This window comes from Helianthus annuus, chromosome 10 (assembly GCF_002127325.2).
Source record: "Helianthus annuus cultivar XRQ/B chromosome 10, HanXRQr2.0-SUNRISE, whole genome shotgun sequence".
Classification (NCBI taxonomy): Eukaryota; Viridiplantae; Streptophyta; class Magnoliopsida; order Asterales; family Asteraceae; genus Helianthus; species Helianthus annuus.
The window spans coordinates 25,779,376-25,796,334 of record NC_035442.2 but is presented as its reverse complement, the minus strand read 5'-3'; the positions used below and the strand labels follow the sequence as shown (position 1 = coordinate 25,796,334).

General features: G+C 40.6%; 1 non-coding gene across 1 annotated transcript; it reads left to right on the top strand.

Moving 5' to 3' along the window:
- The first annotated feature begins 14,046 nt into the window (after positions 1-14,046).
- Positions 14,047-14,153, top strand: LOC118483422. The gene has a single exon (XR_004870710.1). It is a non-coding gene; the product is annotated as a small nucleolar RNA R71 (small nucleolar RNA).
- Positions 14,154-16,959: the final 2,806 nt, after the last annotated feature.

Genomic DNA, 16,959 nt, shown 5'->3' with positions numbered 1-16,959 from the left:
ACCACGCCCCCGTGCTCACTGGACACGGCCCCGTGGTGGGCAATGGAAGCTTCTACAAGTTTGTCTTTTCTGCTGCTTCTTGGGCACGGCCCCGTGCTGGCTGAGCACGGGGCGTGTTCAGGCTTCTGTTTTCTCTTCTTTGCTTTGGAGGATGCCGTTGAGGGTTCGGGCAGTCTACTTTTATTCCTTTTCTTGTATTTATGCTAGAATTAGTTGTCTTTTTGCTTCTTTTGTGAATTTGAGCTCATTTCATCCTGAAAATACAAAAGGAAGACAAAAACACTCTTTTTCCAACATTAGTACTTAAAAAGGGTTAGTTTTATGCCTTAATTGATGTGATTTATATGTTGCATTTTACACACATCACCACCAAAGTCGATGACACAAGAACGGAGCATATCCTCTAGGGTTTGAATAGTACGCTCGGTCTGTCCATCCGTTTGAGGATGAAAGGCCGTGCTAAGATTCAAATGAGAACCTATAGCGGATTGAAAAGTTTGCCAAAGACGTGAAGTAAAACGACCATCACAGTCTGAGGTTATGTCAAGGGGTATGCCATGACGGCATATAATCTCATCGGTATAGATTCGAGCAAGTTTCTCCACTTTATAATCCTCACGAATAGGAAGAAAGTGGGCGGATTTGGTCAGACGATCAACAATCACCCAGATACTATCGTGACCAGAAGGGGTACCGGGTAGTTTAATAATAAAGTCCATAGTAATGCTATCCCATTTCCAAACAGGGATTTCGGGTTGCTCTAAGATTCCAGAAGGACGCTGATGTTCAGCCTTTACTTTTGTGAAAGTAAGGCATTTCGAGACATAGGCAGCAATGTCCTTCTTCATACCAGGCCACCAATAAGTCATACGCAGATCATGGTACATCTTATCAGCACCAGGGTGAATAAAGTAACGGGACTTGTGAGCCTCATTCATAATGAGTTCACGGAGGTTATCGCGATCTGGCACCCAGATGCGATTGAGATAGTATTGAAGTCCATCAGACTTAGTTTCGAGTTGATCCACACTAGCACCACGTATTTCAACGAATAGACTACCTTCATTAGCTGACGAGTACTGCGCTTCACGGACACATGCATGGAGATCACTAGAGATGCGAATAACATTGACATGAGTTTTACGACTAAGAGCGTCGGCCACTACATTCGCCTTGCTAGGTGATAGCGAATTTCGCAGCCGTAGTCGTTAAGCAATTCCACCCAATGTCTCTGTCGCATGTTCAGTTCTTTTTGGTCAAAGATATGTTGAAGGCTCTTATGGTCAGTGAAAACCACACACTTTGTACCATACATATAGTGTCGCCAGATCTTTAACGCAAACACAACTACACCAAGCTCCAGATCATGAGTAGTATAGTTTTCTCATGTATCTTGAGTTGACGAGAGGCATATGCAATAACCTTGTCCCGCTGCATGAGCTCCTTTCGAATTGAGGCAACGTGTCTTGACTTACTTAGACAAATACGTCATCGATGTTAGGCCTACGATATTCGTCCTTTTGGTCATTTCACGTTTCTAATTGATTGGAAGTTTCGAGACTTTGGCGAGACATAAAATCAAAGAGTGGGACTAGTTATCAAGGTCTGAGTTTCACCTCTATCTTGACAATATCGTACCCTAATAGGGTCGGTATTTATAAACAGATAAGACCCATTAGAATATAATAAGGAAATTTCCCAGCAAGGTATGGATGTCACTCTTGTCTTGAGGACAAATTTCGTGCAAAATATAAACACTGATTAGTAGTGTTTTCAAAGTATCAAGTGTATATTGTGTCAGCCTTAGGAAAGGCATGTAAGTTTAACAGGAAAATGTGCTGCTAGGAAGCAGATACGGTAGAATGGTCATTCGATCCAAGTGTTAGATTTCCAAAAGTTCAACTTCCATGCCAAGTGTTCAACTCTGGTTACTCCGATCGGATGGTCATCCGATCGGATGACAATTCGATCGGATTGCCATTCGATCATGGGGTTTCCAAAGTTCCAAGGTTTCAAAGATTCAAGTTCCAAAAGATTCTAAGTGTTTAAGGGTTAAGACACACACCACTTCGATCGGATGGCTATTCGATCGGACGGCAGTCCGATCGGATTGCCATTCGATCCTAGAGGGCCTTGTCCCGTTCACACTCTTGTAAAGTTTCTAAGTTTCGATTCTAACGATGACTGCACGGTATGTATTGAGACAATGGTAACAACGTCAGTATCCAGCCAATCTGATCGGACAGGAATCACCATAGTCCGTTCAGGTGTCTGTTTTTTACTATGTTTATGTCAGAATCCGTACTCCGGTCATCTTCTTCGGCAACAACCCATTTCCAAACCGACTCCAGACTAATCATCAAGTTTACAGTCCGTTTAGATCCGGATTCCACCGTTTCAAGTGAAGTTCTAAGAAAAGATGAAGGAAAAGTATAAGTCTTAGCTGAAAAGTTTAGATCTAGCAAGGTTTTGGTGTAAAATGTATGAAATTTCTTAGATCTGAGCTAGATCTTGACAGGAATGACATCACTCAACTTGTCTGTACAAACAGCCATGATGATGTTGATGTGTGCAAAATGCAACATATAAATTACATCAAATGTGGCATAAAACTAACCTTTTTTAGTACTAATGTTGGAAAAAGTGTGCTTTTGTCTTCCTTTTGTATTTTCAGGGTTAAAAGAGCTTAAATGAACAAAAGAAGCAAAAATGCAGCTAAATCTAACAATAATACAAGAAAAGGAATAAACGTGGCATGCCCGACCCCTCGCCAGCATCTTCCCAAGCAAAAACAAGAAGTCAGAAGGCTGAACACGCCCCGTGCTCATTGAACACGGGGGCGTGCCCAAGTGTCTGCAGAAAAGACAAAGTTGTAGAAGCTTCTATCACCCAACACGGGGGCGTGCCCAGTGGACACGGGGCCGTGGTCAACGCTAAGATTCGCAGAATCCAAGCAAATCTTGATAGTACAGATAGGCTTCTGCACACGGGGCCGTGCCCAACAGACACGGGGGCGTGGTCAACTAATGCAGACAAACTGCATTTAATGAAGAAAGATAAGATGGGTGGACACGGGGCCGTGCCCAATGGACACGGGGCCGTGTCCGGGCTTCTGTGCAGGCTATAAATAGAGGTGCCTGGTTCACTTTAAAAGCATCCCTTGGCAAATGTTAGGACCGGTTTTGACTCCGAAACGATTGCGAAACAAACGTGTGACGTGCGGAATCTGTACACGAACGTGACCTAACACACGAGAAGTAATATAAACGTGATTCTATATAAGATTTGATAACGTACAACACCTCGAATCACTTTCTCTCTCTAGACTCTCTCTAGATCTAGAGCTCTCCAAATGATAAATGTAGCAAAAGTCTCTAAACTAACTCTAACTCTCCTATGTATAGGCCTTGGCTTATAAGGAAGTTCACCATATTTACAAATATGCCACCTTGCCTTTCTTGACTAAATATAACAATATAAAGCTAGATATCTTCAGTTTCTCGCTACGGCTCGGATTGACGAAGGCGATAGACATAAATGCACTAACAGACTCCCCCTTGGATATTGCTGCAGTCAATCTCGTAGCGTCTTATCTTTCTCTCTCTCTCTCTTTGAGTCTTCTTGAAGCTTTAACACGTTTTCATGAACGTAGACTCTCTCTTGCTTGAACATAATCCCCGTTGTCACACCCCTTTCTGCGGCGGAAGCACGAGGTGTGATCATGAAAGGTTTTCATTGCATACGAAAGGTAAACATACTACATGCTCGTAAAAATAACTTCAAATACCAAACATTTCATAATTTGAAAACATAATTTAGCGTTTACATCGCGAGATAGTATAAAACATTGTCTAAAAAGTTTACAACTTCATTTAAAGATAAACATAAGCGACATCCACAAGCATGAGTAAGGCCGCGCGCACATCCACTTCTAGTTACTTGAAATACATGTGAGTTTTGGAAAAACGTCAACATAATGTTGGTGTGAATTCATGCAGTTTTTGTATTGAACGTTTGTACACTTTGTATGAAAAACATGGTATATACTTTGTGTAAATCAAGTATTCATGTATAAATCAAGTATTCATGTATGTATTAAGTTTTTAATGGGTTGCAAGGCCATTAACATGTGACACGACATAGGAAGTCACCAAACCATAGGCATTTTTCTAGTTGTCAATTCACGACGGAGACACAAAAACACTACTTGGTACTAGTTGTCACCAAGAGTGCGGCTGCCCTGAAACCCATTAGATCTAACCTTTTGTTCTGCGGTCTAAGTATGTACACGATTAATAGTGCTTATGGTACCCTATTCGTGACACGATTTCTCGTATCATTTCTCAAAACACATCATACTTGGTACTAGTTATCACCAAGAGTGCCTCTTGTTTTTGTATCATACCATTTATAAATATTTTCGTATTTGTAACATGTATTTCACCCCCGAAGTTATAAAACTGAAAACAGTTAAAAGAAAAGGGGGAGCATGAACTCACAACTTTGCGTTCCTTGCGTCGTAAACTTCATCGGATTTGCTTATAATGCGTCGTGACCTAAACGTGTTTTATTATCGTTAGTCACTAGACTTGTATCGTACAAGCACAAATCACTATCTTTTGTATATGTATTGTTGTGTTAAAAATATTTTATATTTTTAACTATGTATCTTACTTAGCACAAAGTTTGGTGATCAAATAATATATATGTGTATTTTTGTATGTGTATTTTTGTATGTGTATTTTTGTGTTTTAACTTCTCATGAGTATTTAGTGTATTTTCAAGTCCTAATACACTAGCACGTATACTACATACTACATACACTTAGCACAAAGTTTGGTGATCAATAATATATATATTTTTCTCAAAAATATACATACTTAATGTCAAATTTTTAACCTTGACGAAATCATTGTTTCTTAATTCAAAAATTAGGGAAACCTTGGTAAATACCTTGGTATACATTTTTAGGAAATAAGTTTCTCAAAACTTACATATTTTTCTAAGTGTAAAAATTTATAAAAATTTTGACAGAGTTTCCCCTAAAAATGGAGGTTTCCCATGTTTTCAAAACATGTGTTCATTTTCTTTTAAAAATCATCATCAATAAATTTCAACAACAAGCATCAACAACATACACAAATTTCTTCATATGAAACTTCAAGGTGAACTTGATTCTTGTTAAATATGCGTAGTCTTTTAGATCTACACTTTACGTAAGGTGATCTTTCTAAAAATAAGTGTCCTTGTAAATTTTAACCAATTTTTTTATAAGACTCTATTTTACTAACCAACTCATCCATGAGTTTAGTGTTTTCAAGGTTTGTAAATCATGTTTCTAAAACCACCTTTATGTTCATTAGAAAGATCATTATTTTTAATCTCATGTTCACCCATGGATCTTTCAAGATCCATGCTTAATATCTTTAGATCTTTCAAAAACAAGCGTTATGTTATATTTTTAACAAACTTTTCATGAGTTTTAGTTTCAAAAATTAATTCTACACATACTTTGTCACTTCAAATTTATAAGTTTATGCACAAAAATAACATGTCAAGTTCACATTATGCTTCACATGTTCACCTTCAAGTTTAACCATGGATCCTTCAAGATCCATGCTTAAACTTGGTAGATCTTAGCTTTAACATACATGATCTAATTATAAGAGCAAGATACCACATCAACAACTTCATTACACACACTAAAGTTTCATGTAGTCACTTATTTTCTTCATAAATATGTTAGATCTTTTCATTTTTAACATTAGAAGTTAAGTTGTTTAGATGGTGAAACTTATACATAACATAAACATGACATAAATTAGTGATCAAGAAGCTTACTACTAGCTCTAATGGCTAGGGAAGTGGCACAAGATTGAAGAAGATGAACAAGGAAGAAAGTGAGTGGTTAAAAGCACTAGAGGAAGGCCCTTCCAATTCCGTTGCTTACAACCTTCCTAGTTAGGCTCCATACACCTTAGAACATGCTTGGATTGAATGGTGATGGATTGAAAATGAAAGTGTAGAGAGGGGGTGCTTGGGCCGTAGCTTGAAGGGAGGAGAAGGGAAGGAAGGAGGTGATGGTGTTTGTGAAGTAAGAGAATGGTGATCCTATGGTTACTTATAATAGTTTTCCAACATTTCTTTACCCTATGTATATTATGTTCTAAATCTTCCAACATGATCTTACATAATAATCAAATTAAATCAAAGAAAATTTTGGTGTGGGGCCATGTTTGTAACCGTCCCAAGTGGGGGGGGGGGGGTATCTAGTTGGGTTTTGATGATAAGTGAAGTGTTTTGTTAGGAATCTAATTATATTAGTTAGTGTTTATGTATATTTGACATTATATAATGTGTTAGGGTGTTCGGGCATCATAATTAGCTTGGTAATGTCAGAACAATACTTCTAATAATATTTTGATGTTACGGGTAATATCCGGTTGTTCGGTTTTATACCGGTTCGTTAAAGTGCTAAATTGCACCGTTTAGTGCCTTTTAAGTATTCTTTTGTGACACTTACAATTCCCGACACCTAGGGAAATATTCTGGATGATAAATCATAATTTCTGCATGATATTTTGAGGTTAAAAAGCTGATTTGAGCTGAATTTAATAAAATTCGGCACTTAAAGTGCGTTTCAGGTGCTTTTTAGTGCGTATTTTAGTCCCCGGAAAGTCTATATGTTAACCCTTGTATGTACTCTTTGGTTTTTGTGTATTCTTGACGTTGGACCTACACCTAGGCCCTAATTCTAATGTCTGACTGTTTTCTGCAGTTCTGTTGACACATTGTGTCTTACCTATGAGTTTACTAGTATTTCTGACGCAACGCTCTCGTTAATGCATAAAGCAATATTTGGTAGTATAAAACGTGCATGAATTCACTTGTATTGTATGAAATCAGATAATGTTGACATTAAAGCACATAATTGCAGTCATTTAATAATAATTAGAATGTACGGAAATTACCGGTTGTGTGCCAGTTGTCACAGTCTCCCCCCGTTAAAAGAATTTCGTCCCGAAATTCAGGCCTAACTAGCTCTGACAGGAGTCTTCTTGAACAGGTGGGGATACTTTTCTTTAAACTGGTCTTCTCGTCCCCACGTGTACTTGGGTCCGTGTTTAGAGTTCCAACGTACTTTGACAAGTTTGACCGTGCTCCTCCTGGTCTTGTTGACTTTCCAGTCTGTAACCTCGACGGGTTGTTCTGTAAATCGAAGGGTGTCGTCAATATGCACTTCATCCGCAGGGATGATCACGTTCTCTTGTGTTGGACTCTTCTTGAGGTTGGATACATGGAACGTGTCATGTACTCCATTAAGTTCTTCCAGTAATTCCAACTTATACGCCACGGTACCAATTCTTTCTAAGATCTTGAATGGTCCGATGTATCGTGGATTCAGCTTTCCACGTTTTCTGAATCGCACTACGCCCTTCCACGGTTAGACTTTTAGCAAAACTTTGTCTCCTACCTCGAACTCTAATGGTTTTCGTCTTCGATCAGCGTAGCTCTTTTGTCGATCTCGAGCCGCCTTAATGCGTTCTCGGATCTGCGTAATCTTGTCGGTTGTCTCTTGTACAAGTTCAGGACCAACCATACGCTTATCTCCAGCGTCTGCCCAACATATGGGCGATCGGCACTTGCGGCCATACAGAGCTTCGAACGGTGCATCTTTTATACTTGTATGATAACTGTTATTGTAGGAAAACTCAACCAAAGGTAGGTGAGTATCCCAGCTGCCGCCTAGGTCCATGACGCATGCGCGAAGCATATCTTCTAATGGTTGTATGGTTCGTTCGCTCTGGCCATCTGTTTGTGGATGGAATGCTGTGCTTAGACCTAGCTGAGATCCAAAGGCTTCCTGAAAGGATCGCCGGATTCTTAAGACAAAGCATCCATCTCTGTCAGAAATAATTGAGATTCGCACTCCATGACGCGTCACAATTTCTTTTAGGTATATCTCAGCAAGCTTTCCAGTGTTATCCTTCTCTCGGATTGGTAGGAAATGCGCAGACTTCGTTAGCCGATCGACTATCACCCATATCATATCATGCCCTCTAGGGGTCTTGGGTAATTTTGTTATGAAGTCCATCGAGATTTGCTCCCACTTCCACATGGGTATCTCTGGTTGTTGTAGTAGGCCGGATGGTTTCTGATATCCAGCCTTAACCTTAGCACAGGTTAGGCATTTTCCAACATGACCAGCAATATCGCTTTTAAGTCTCGGCCACCAATAGTATTCTTTCAAGTCTTGATACATCTTATCCGATCCTGGATGGATCGAGTATCTCGATTTATGCGCTTCATCAAGGATGACTTCTCAAATACCGCCATAGAGCGAAACCCAAATACGCTTCTTAAAGTATAAGGCTCCCTCTTCATTTGGCACCATGTACTTCAATGCACCCCGGAGGTATTCAGCTTTACGGTTTTCCATCTTAAGGGCTTCTTGTTGTGCGTCACGAACACGTGAAGTGAGGTTCGTTCGGATCGTCATCTCCAATGCTCGAACCCTTAGGGTCTTAACCCTTTCTTTTCGACTTAATGCGTCCGCTACAACGTTTGCCTTTCCAGGATGGTACTTAATCTCACAGTCGTAATCACTCAGCAACTCGACCCATCGCCGCTGGCGCATGTTCAATTCCTTCTGATCAAGTATGTGTGGTAGACTTTTGTGATCTGTGAAGATTGTACATCGAGTACCATACAGATAGTGTCACCAGATCTTCAAGGCGAATACCACCGCACCCAGTTCCAACTCGTGTGTGGTGTAGTTCCTTTCATGTACTTTCAATTGTCTTGAAGCGTAAGTGATGACTTTTTGGCGTTGCATGAGCATGCAACCCAAACCTTGTCGTGAAGCGTCGCAGTATACCACGAAATCTTCTGTGCCTTCGGGTAATGATAACATTGGTGCATTGCATAGTGATGCGTGTGTAGTGTAATATATTTTTATAATATAATTAAGCCCTTTTTTACACCTTTAGCCAAGTTTTAAATTTATAAAACACGATATTTACTAACACTAAACACACATATGGGCAAGTGCACCCATCGTGGACGTAGTATAGTGTTGGTAAGATACCGAGGTCGTCCAAGGACACAAGAGCTTTTAATACCGGTTTATCCTCAACGTCTAATCAAATCAAAAAGTTAGAAAAATGATTTTAAACTAAGAAAATAAAAACTAACTAAATGCTGAAAAATAAAAATAAAATAGAAAACAGATAGACAAGATGAATCACTTGGATCCGACTCGTGTATTAGTATAACCTTTGATTATTTTCGCACTTTTGCACTTGTTTAAGAGATTATCTTAGTTATTGTAGTAGGCCCCTCTTTTGAAGGCGACGTTAACCTCAACCCAGTAGTTTGAGTCAGCAAGGATACAATCCTAAAAGGTTGGATTATTGGAAGATAATGAATTAAGTTATTAATGCAAATTATGGCAGGCCCCGCTTTTGGCGGTGACGTTACCCTCGACTAAGTAGTCTGAGTCAGCAGGGATACAGTCCTAAATAGCCGGGTTATAGTATTAATAGTAGTTAACTTATGAGGGGGTCAAAGAGTTTGGATCCCCGCCATCCAATACCTATGGGCATTGAAGGAGATCCTACTAAAATTGACCCAGGTCCCTTGCAGGACCTCTAAACGCTAAACAAGGGCAAGACCCTTACCAAACCGTTCCCTTAACCCCCGACCAGGTAGCCAACATACCTCCATATAGACCGTGGAGATATGAATGGTGAAAATCTTTTATTTTATATAGACAGTAAAATAATGCCAAGACACCACGGACAAACGATAAGGAAAGATCACCTTCAACATAAGTAACTAGTTATTAAAGTCATTAATACAAAACCAAATAAAAAGTGCAAAAGATTAAAAATAAAAAGTATTATACTAAACACTTGTCTTCACCAAGTGATATAAGAGACTTGGGCAAACATGGCCTTGATTGTCAAGAACTCTTACGATCAATCTTGGATCCCGAGACGACTCACACACTCTATGATGGACAATGGATGATGGTGGTGGATGATGGTGTTATGGTGGTGGTGGGTGGTGGATGAAGTGTGAGAGAGGTGGTGTGCCAAGGGATGGATTGGAATGAAGCCAAGCACTCTTATTTATAGGCTGAACAGAAGGCTGGGCACGGCCCCGTGTCCGCTGGACACGCCCTCGTGCCCGTCTGACACTATCTCTCTTCATTAATTGTAATTCGCAATTAAAATTAATAGCCTGCTGTACTTTCGCCACGCCCCCGTGCTCACTGGACACGGCCCTGTGGTGGGCAATAGAAGCTTCTACAGGTTTGTCTTTTATGCTGCTTCTTGGGCACGGCCCCGTGCTGGCTGAGCACGGGGCGTGTTCAGGCTTCTGTTTTCTCTTCTTTGCTTGGGAAGATGCCGTTGAGGGATCGGGCAGTCTACTTTTATTCCTTTTCTTGTATTTGTGTTAGAATTGGCTGTCTTTTTGCTTCTTTTGTGACTTTGAGCTCATTTCATCCTGAAAATACAAAAGGAAGACAAAAACACTCTTTTTCCAACATTAGTACTTAAAAAGAGTTAGTTTTATGCCTTATTTGATGTAATTTATATGTTGCATTTTACACACATCAAATACCCCCACACTTGAACTTTTGCTTGTCCTCAAGCAAAACTCTTTAAATGTAGCTTACACTACCAAATGGAATAGGTAGAAGAGAAGGTTTTTGGCTTGTCATAGAGTGTCGGGAATCCAAGATCTTTTTGGGTTTTATTTTTATTTATTTACAATCCTATTCGTTATGATTTATTTAGAACGTTTCATCGGATAAATTACTTATTTGGGCATAACATGCCTTTTTAAAATTCTATTTATATACAAGTTCACATACCTCACGGGAGAAATCACTCAACACTCGGCCGAAGGTGTATTTTTTTATTGAATCACTCGAGAGCGGCATGGAGCTTACGCCTTCCATAGGCTTGCCAAGCAATCAATCCTCCTCCTTTTTAAGTTTATACCTTTGTAAATATCAAGAGGACTTTTTGGGTGAAGGGTTAGGGTTGGGCTAAAGGTGGGTGGTTGGGTTAGTGGTTAGTAAAAGGGCGAAAAGCGTAAAAAAAAACATCGGTTTTCGTAACACAATTTTTTTTAGTGCTTTTTATTTTGAAGTATTTCTCCAAACAAGCTTTTGTTTGCATAGCTTTGTTTGTTTTTAACTTCATCATCATATAATTTTTTTTTTTTAGTCACATAAAAGAACAGGCTTGCGAAAAACCGAGCTTGTTACTAAAATAAGGGGTGAAAAATAAAAAGGGTTTTTGGTGGGTAAAAAGGGTTTAGGGTAAAGAAACGAAAGGTTTAGGCTCAAAGGGGTTAACTAGGGGGATTTTGGGTAGGTGGTAAAAAAAATGAAAAATAATGGTGTAGAAAGAAAAATGGTTAGTCCTAATGCCTCCATCATTTACTTACTTGGGTTTAAGTTGGTAAGGACCGGGAATGAATCGTCGTGGCAAGTTCTAGAGTTGTAAGAACCAAGCGGCTATTCACACAAGAAACGAAAAATGAGCATTTAGTCTAAAGATGTAAATTTGTATGCTCAATAAAGGTGAAAACTCGCTTTTGTGGGAATGGGTTTTTAATGTGATCAAGTATATATAATCAAATTTTAACTAGACTTGTTATGCCGTTTCATAATTTTCTTATGTTGGTTCTTGTTATCACGACGCTTTCGGTTGTAAATTTTATAAAAATATAACCTTATTAATCTTGTGATTCCCAACTTAAACTTTAGACAAGTAAGAAAAAATGAAAATTTTTGAAAAAATTTGGGGTGTTTAGCGGTTCCAATAGAGTTTTGTGTAAGGCTTGTTGTTAGGACTTGCAAAATTTCAAAGTGTTAGCTTCCCCCCCACACTTAAATTACACATTGTCCTCAATGTGTCCCAAAAATAATATTTTAGGTTGATTGGATGTGTAATGTGGTGTTAAAAAGCAAAGATTTATGTTACTGGCAGTCTGGACACGGCCCCGTGGGGACCGGACACGGCCCCGTGGTCAGGTGCCAGTAATAGAAATTAAAGAAATGAGACAGAAGCCTGGACACGGGGGCATGTCTGGTGAACACGGCCCGTGTCCAGTTACCTGAACTGGGCGATTTTTCTGCAGGTGGCTCAGCACGGGGCCGTGTTGGTTGAGCACGGCCCGTGTTGAGCCTTCTGTAAAGGAAATTTTGTGTCGGGTTGCCTCGTTCTTTGTGCATGGGGCCATTTTTCTCGTTCCCTTTTTTCATCCATTACCACGAGTGTGTTTTATTCCTGCAAATTAAAACTAAAAGATTAAACTAAACTAAGGATAGTTCCGCGGAATGCCTCCGTGGTGCGCCACGTTTATGAGGGTCCTTGGCTAGACCCAATGTGAGGTTATATATTTTCTGAGTGGGATGCTTGGCGTCCCATGTTACACCGTCGGAGAGCAGCATCCAAGCTTGAATCAATAACCTTCATGTAGTTGACCGGGTCGTCGTCCTCTATTCTCTTCCCAACTCCGAATTTTACTTTATCATCCCCATACCTCAAGGTGAGTGTTCCGTCATTCATATCTACCACTGCTTGTGCGGTGGCAAGAAATGGTCTCCCTAGTATGAGGGGGACCTCGGTGTCTTCCTCCATATCGAGTATGACAAAGTCGGCTGGATAAACGAATCTACCTACCTTTACCAAGACATTTTCAATGACACCTTGCGGGAATTTGACGGATCGATCAGCGAGTTGTATGCTCATTTTTGTAGGACTCGTGGTTCCCAGGCCGAGTCTTTTAAACATTGATGAGGGCATGAGGTTAATGCTAGCTCCAAGGTCGGCTAGGGCATTACGAACGGGGGACTCCCCTATTGAGCAGGGAATCGTGAAGCTTCCAGGATCGATTTTCTTTTGGGGAAGTTTATTGAGTACGAGGGCAGAGCATTCTTCGCCTAAATTGACTAATTGCAAATTTTCAATTTTCTTTTTATGAGTGAGGAAGTCCCTCATGAACTTAGAGTATTTTGGCATTTGGGTTAGGACCTCAATAAAAGGAATATTGACATGCAATTGCTTTAATAGACTTTCGAACTTCGCGAATTGCTCATTGGTCTTTTGACGAATTAACCTACCGGGGTACGGAACTCGAGGAGCCTTGGTAGGTTCTGGCGATGGAGGGGAGTTCTTTTCCTGCAGAGGTGTGGGTACCGTTTCTTCTGTTGGTGGCGGTGCTTCTGTAGGCCCTACGGTGCGGTTTCGTAGCGTGATGAGGTGAACTTGCGCTTTTGGGTTTGTTTCGGTATTGCTAGGTAATGCGCCTTGCGGTCTCTCGGCAAAATTTTGAGCTATTTGATTTAATTGTTTTTCTATGTTTTGAATACTAGCTTGTTGATTTCTAAAATTTGATTCTAATTGTAGAAATCTTTCCGAGTTTTTCTTTTCAGTGTCGGAGATGAGGCGAGATACAGTATCTTCAAGCCTTTCTCGTCCACTTTGTTGTTGAGTGAAATTTTGTGACTCATTTCTTGGTTGTTGAAAGTTTGTTCGTTGGGTTTATTGGTTACTACTATTGCCGGGTTCTCTCCAACCAAGGTTTGGGTGGTTTCGCCATCCTTGGTTGTAAGTTCCCGTTGGGGGACCCGACGGCCTAGGTCTATTATCAATGTAGTTTACCATTTCTTGTTGATCGTCCGTTTCTTTCATACAACTCCAATTTTCATGTGACCCACCACACCCTTCACAAGCCATAACCGAGACTGTTTTTGTCATTTCCAATTTTTTTATTTTTGACGAAAGTGCCTCGATTTGGGCTTGTAAAGAGGTGCTTTCATCGACCTTATGGGCGCCCGGGGCAATAGTTTTATTGCCTCGGGGGGTGTGCCATTGAAAATTGGTTTGAGCAATTTCCTCAATTTGGTTATATATTTCATGCGGGCGTCGATTACCTAAAAGTCCCCCGGAGCTAGAATCAAGTGTCTGCCTTGTGTGTGGCAACAATCCATTATAGAAAGTGGATACTTGTTGCCATATCGCAAGGCCGTGATGTGGACACTTGCGTAATAACTCCTTGAACCTTTCCCAAGTTTCATATAAGGATTCCCCGTCCTCTTGTGAATATGTATTAATTTCAATCATTAATTTAGCAGTTTTAGCGGGAGGGAAATACTTATATAGAAATTTTTGGGCTAGTTCATCCCAGGTGTTTACCGATCCAGCTGGGAGGGCGTTGAGCCAAGCTTTTGCTCGGTCTTTTAGTGAGAAAGGAAACATTCGGAGGCGGATGGCGTCATTTGATGCTCCGTTGATCCGAAAGGTATCACATATTTCTAAGAAATTAGTAATATGTAGATGAGGATCCTCGTCCGCAAGCCCATGGAAGGTTGCGGAGTTTTGGAGCATTTGTATCAGATGTGGCCGAAGTTCGAAGTTATTAGCTTCAACATTCGGAGCATTGATAGCGGCGCCTAGGTTACCTACGGTGGGTCGTAGATAATCCATGAGGGTACGTTGGTCCGCCATTTGAGGTGGATCACCCGAAACCTTCCCTTGGTTTTTAGCTTTTAATCTTTTTCTGAGAAAGCGTTCGGGTTCTTCTAGAGGTTCTTTTATGTCCTTATTAGAACTGGAGCTCATACACTATGTAAGATTGGCGTCGGGTTCCAAGTCCTGCAATAAAAACAGAAAAGAATGCTGGTTAGAAGGTTCACCACGGCCCCGTGTTCAGTGAACACGGCCCGTGGTCGGAGTTGCAGTGATTGTTTTTCCAGATCCCAGTTACTGGAAGTTGGACATGGCCCCGTGTTGCACCGACACGGCCCCGTGGTCAGCCTTCTGTAACTTGGAAAACTAAAAACTGCCAGTAACGATGCTGGGCACGGCCCGTGTCCGACCAGGCACGGCCCGTGCTGAGCTCTGCAGAAGCTGAAAAACTAAGAAAATCCTAAAAAAAATTAAAAAGAAAAATAAAAATATGATTAGGCCGTTGATTCCTAACTTTCTTAAAATCCTTGTGTCCCCGGCAGCGGCGCCAAAAACTTGATGCGTGTGTAGTGTAATATATTTTTATAATATAATTAAGCCCTTTTTTACACCTTTAGCCAAGTTTTAAATTTATAAAACACGATATTTACTAACACTAAACACACATATGGGCAAGTGCACCCATCGTGGACGTAGTATAGTGTTGGTAAGATACCGAGGTCGTCCAAGGACACAAGAGCTTTTAATACCGGTTTATCCTCAACGTCTAATCAAATCAAAAAGTTAGAAAAATGATTTTAAACTAAGAAAATAAAAACTAACTAAATGCTGAAAAATAAAAATAAAATAGAAAACAGATAGACAAGATGAATCACTTGGATCCGACTCGTGTATTAGTATAACCTTTGATTATTTTCGCACTTTTGCACTTGTTTAAGAGATTATCTTAGTTATTGTAGTAGGCCCCTCTTTTGAAGGCGACGTTACCCTCAACCCAGTAGTTTGAGTCAGCAAGGATACAATCCTAAAAGGTTGGATTATTGGAAGATAATGAATTAAGTTAGTAATGCAAATTATGGTAGGCCCCGCTTTTGGCGGTGACGTTACCCTCGACTAAGTAGTCTGAGTCAGCAGGGATACAGTCCTAAATAGCCGGGTTATAGTATTAATAGTAGTTAACTTATGAGGGGGTCAAAGAGTATGGATCCCCGCCATCCAATACCTATGGGCATTGAAGGAGATCCTACTAAAATTGACCCAGGTCCCTTGCAGGACCTCTAAACGCTGAACAAGGGCAAGACCCTTACCAAACCGTTCCCTTAACCCCCGACCAGGTAGCCAACATACCTCCATATAGACCGTGGAGATATGAATGGTGAAAATCTTTTATTTTATATAGAGAGTAAAATAATGCCAAGACACCACGGACAAACGATAAGGAAAGATCACCTTCAACATAAGTAACTAGTTATTAAAGTCATTAATACAAAACCAAATAAAAAGTGCAAAAGATTAAAAATAAAAAGTATTATACTAAACACTTGTCTTCACCAAATGATGTAAGAGACTTAGGCAAACATGGCCTTGATTGTCAAGAACTCTTACGATCAATCTTGGATCCCGAGACGACTCACACACTCTACGATGGACAATGGATGATGGTGGTGGATGATGGTGTTATGGTGGTGGTGGGTGGTGAATGAAGTGTGAGAGAGGTGGTGTGCCAAGGGATGGATTGGAATGAAGCCAAGCACTCCTATTTATAGGCTGAACAGAAGGCTGGGCACGGCCCCGTGTCCGCTGGACACGCCCCTGTGCCCGTCTGACACTATCTCTCTTCATTAATTCTAATTCGCAATTACAATTAATGCGCCTGCTGTACTTTCGCCATGCCCCCGTGCTCACTGGACACGGCCCCGTGGTGGGCAATAGAAGCTTCTACAGGTTTGGCTTTTCTGCTGCTTCTTGGGCACGGCCCGTGCTGGCTGAGCACGGGGCGTGTTCAGGCTTCTGTTTTCTCTTCTTTGTTTGGGAAGATGCCGTTGAGGGTTCGGGCAGTCTACTTTTATTCCTTTTCTTGTATTTGTGTTAGAATTGGCTGTCTTTTTGCTTCTTTTGTGACTTTGAGCTCATTTCATCCTGAAAATACAAAAGGAAGACAAAAACACTCTTTTTCCAACATTAGTACTTAAAAAGGGTTAGTTTTATGCCTTATTTGATGTAATTTATATGTTGCATTTTACACACATCAAATAGCTTGTTTTTAAGTAGTTGGAAGGCGTCTTCCTTCTTGTCACCCCAGTCGTACTTCTTATCTTTCTGTGTGAGGGTCGTTAGCGGTTGAGCTATCTTGGAGAAATTCTCGATGAATCGTCGGTAATAGCCCGCTAATCCCAAAAATTGCCAAACTTCAGTTGGGGTTTTGGGGGCTTCCCAATTCTTTATGGCTTCTATCTTGGATGGGTCC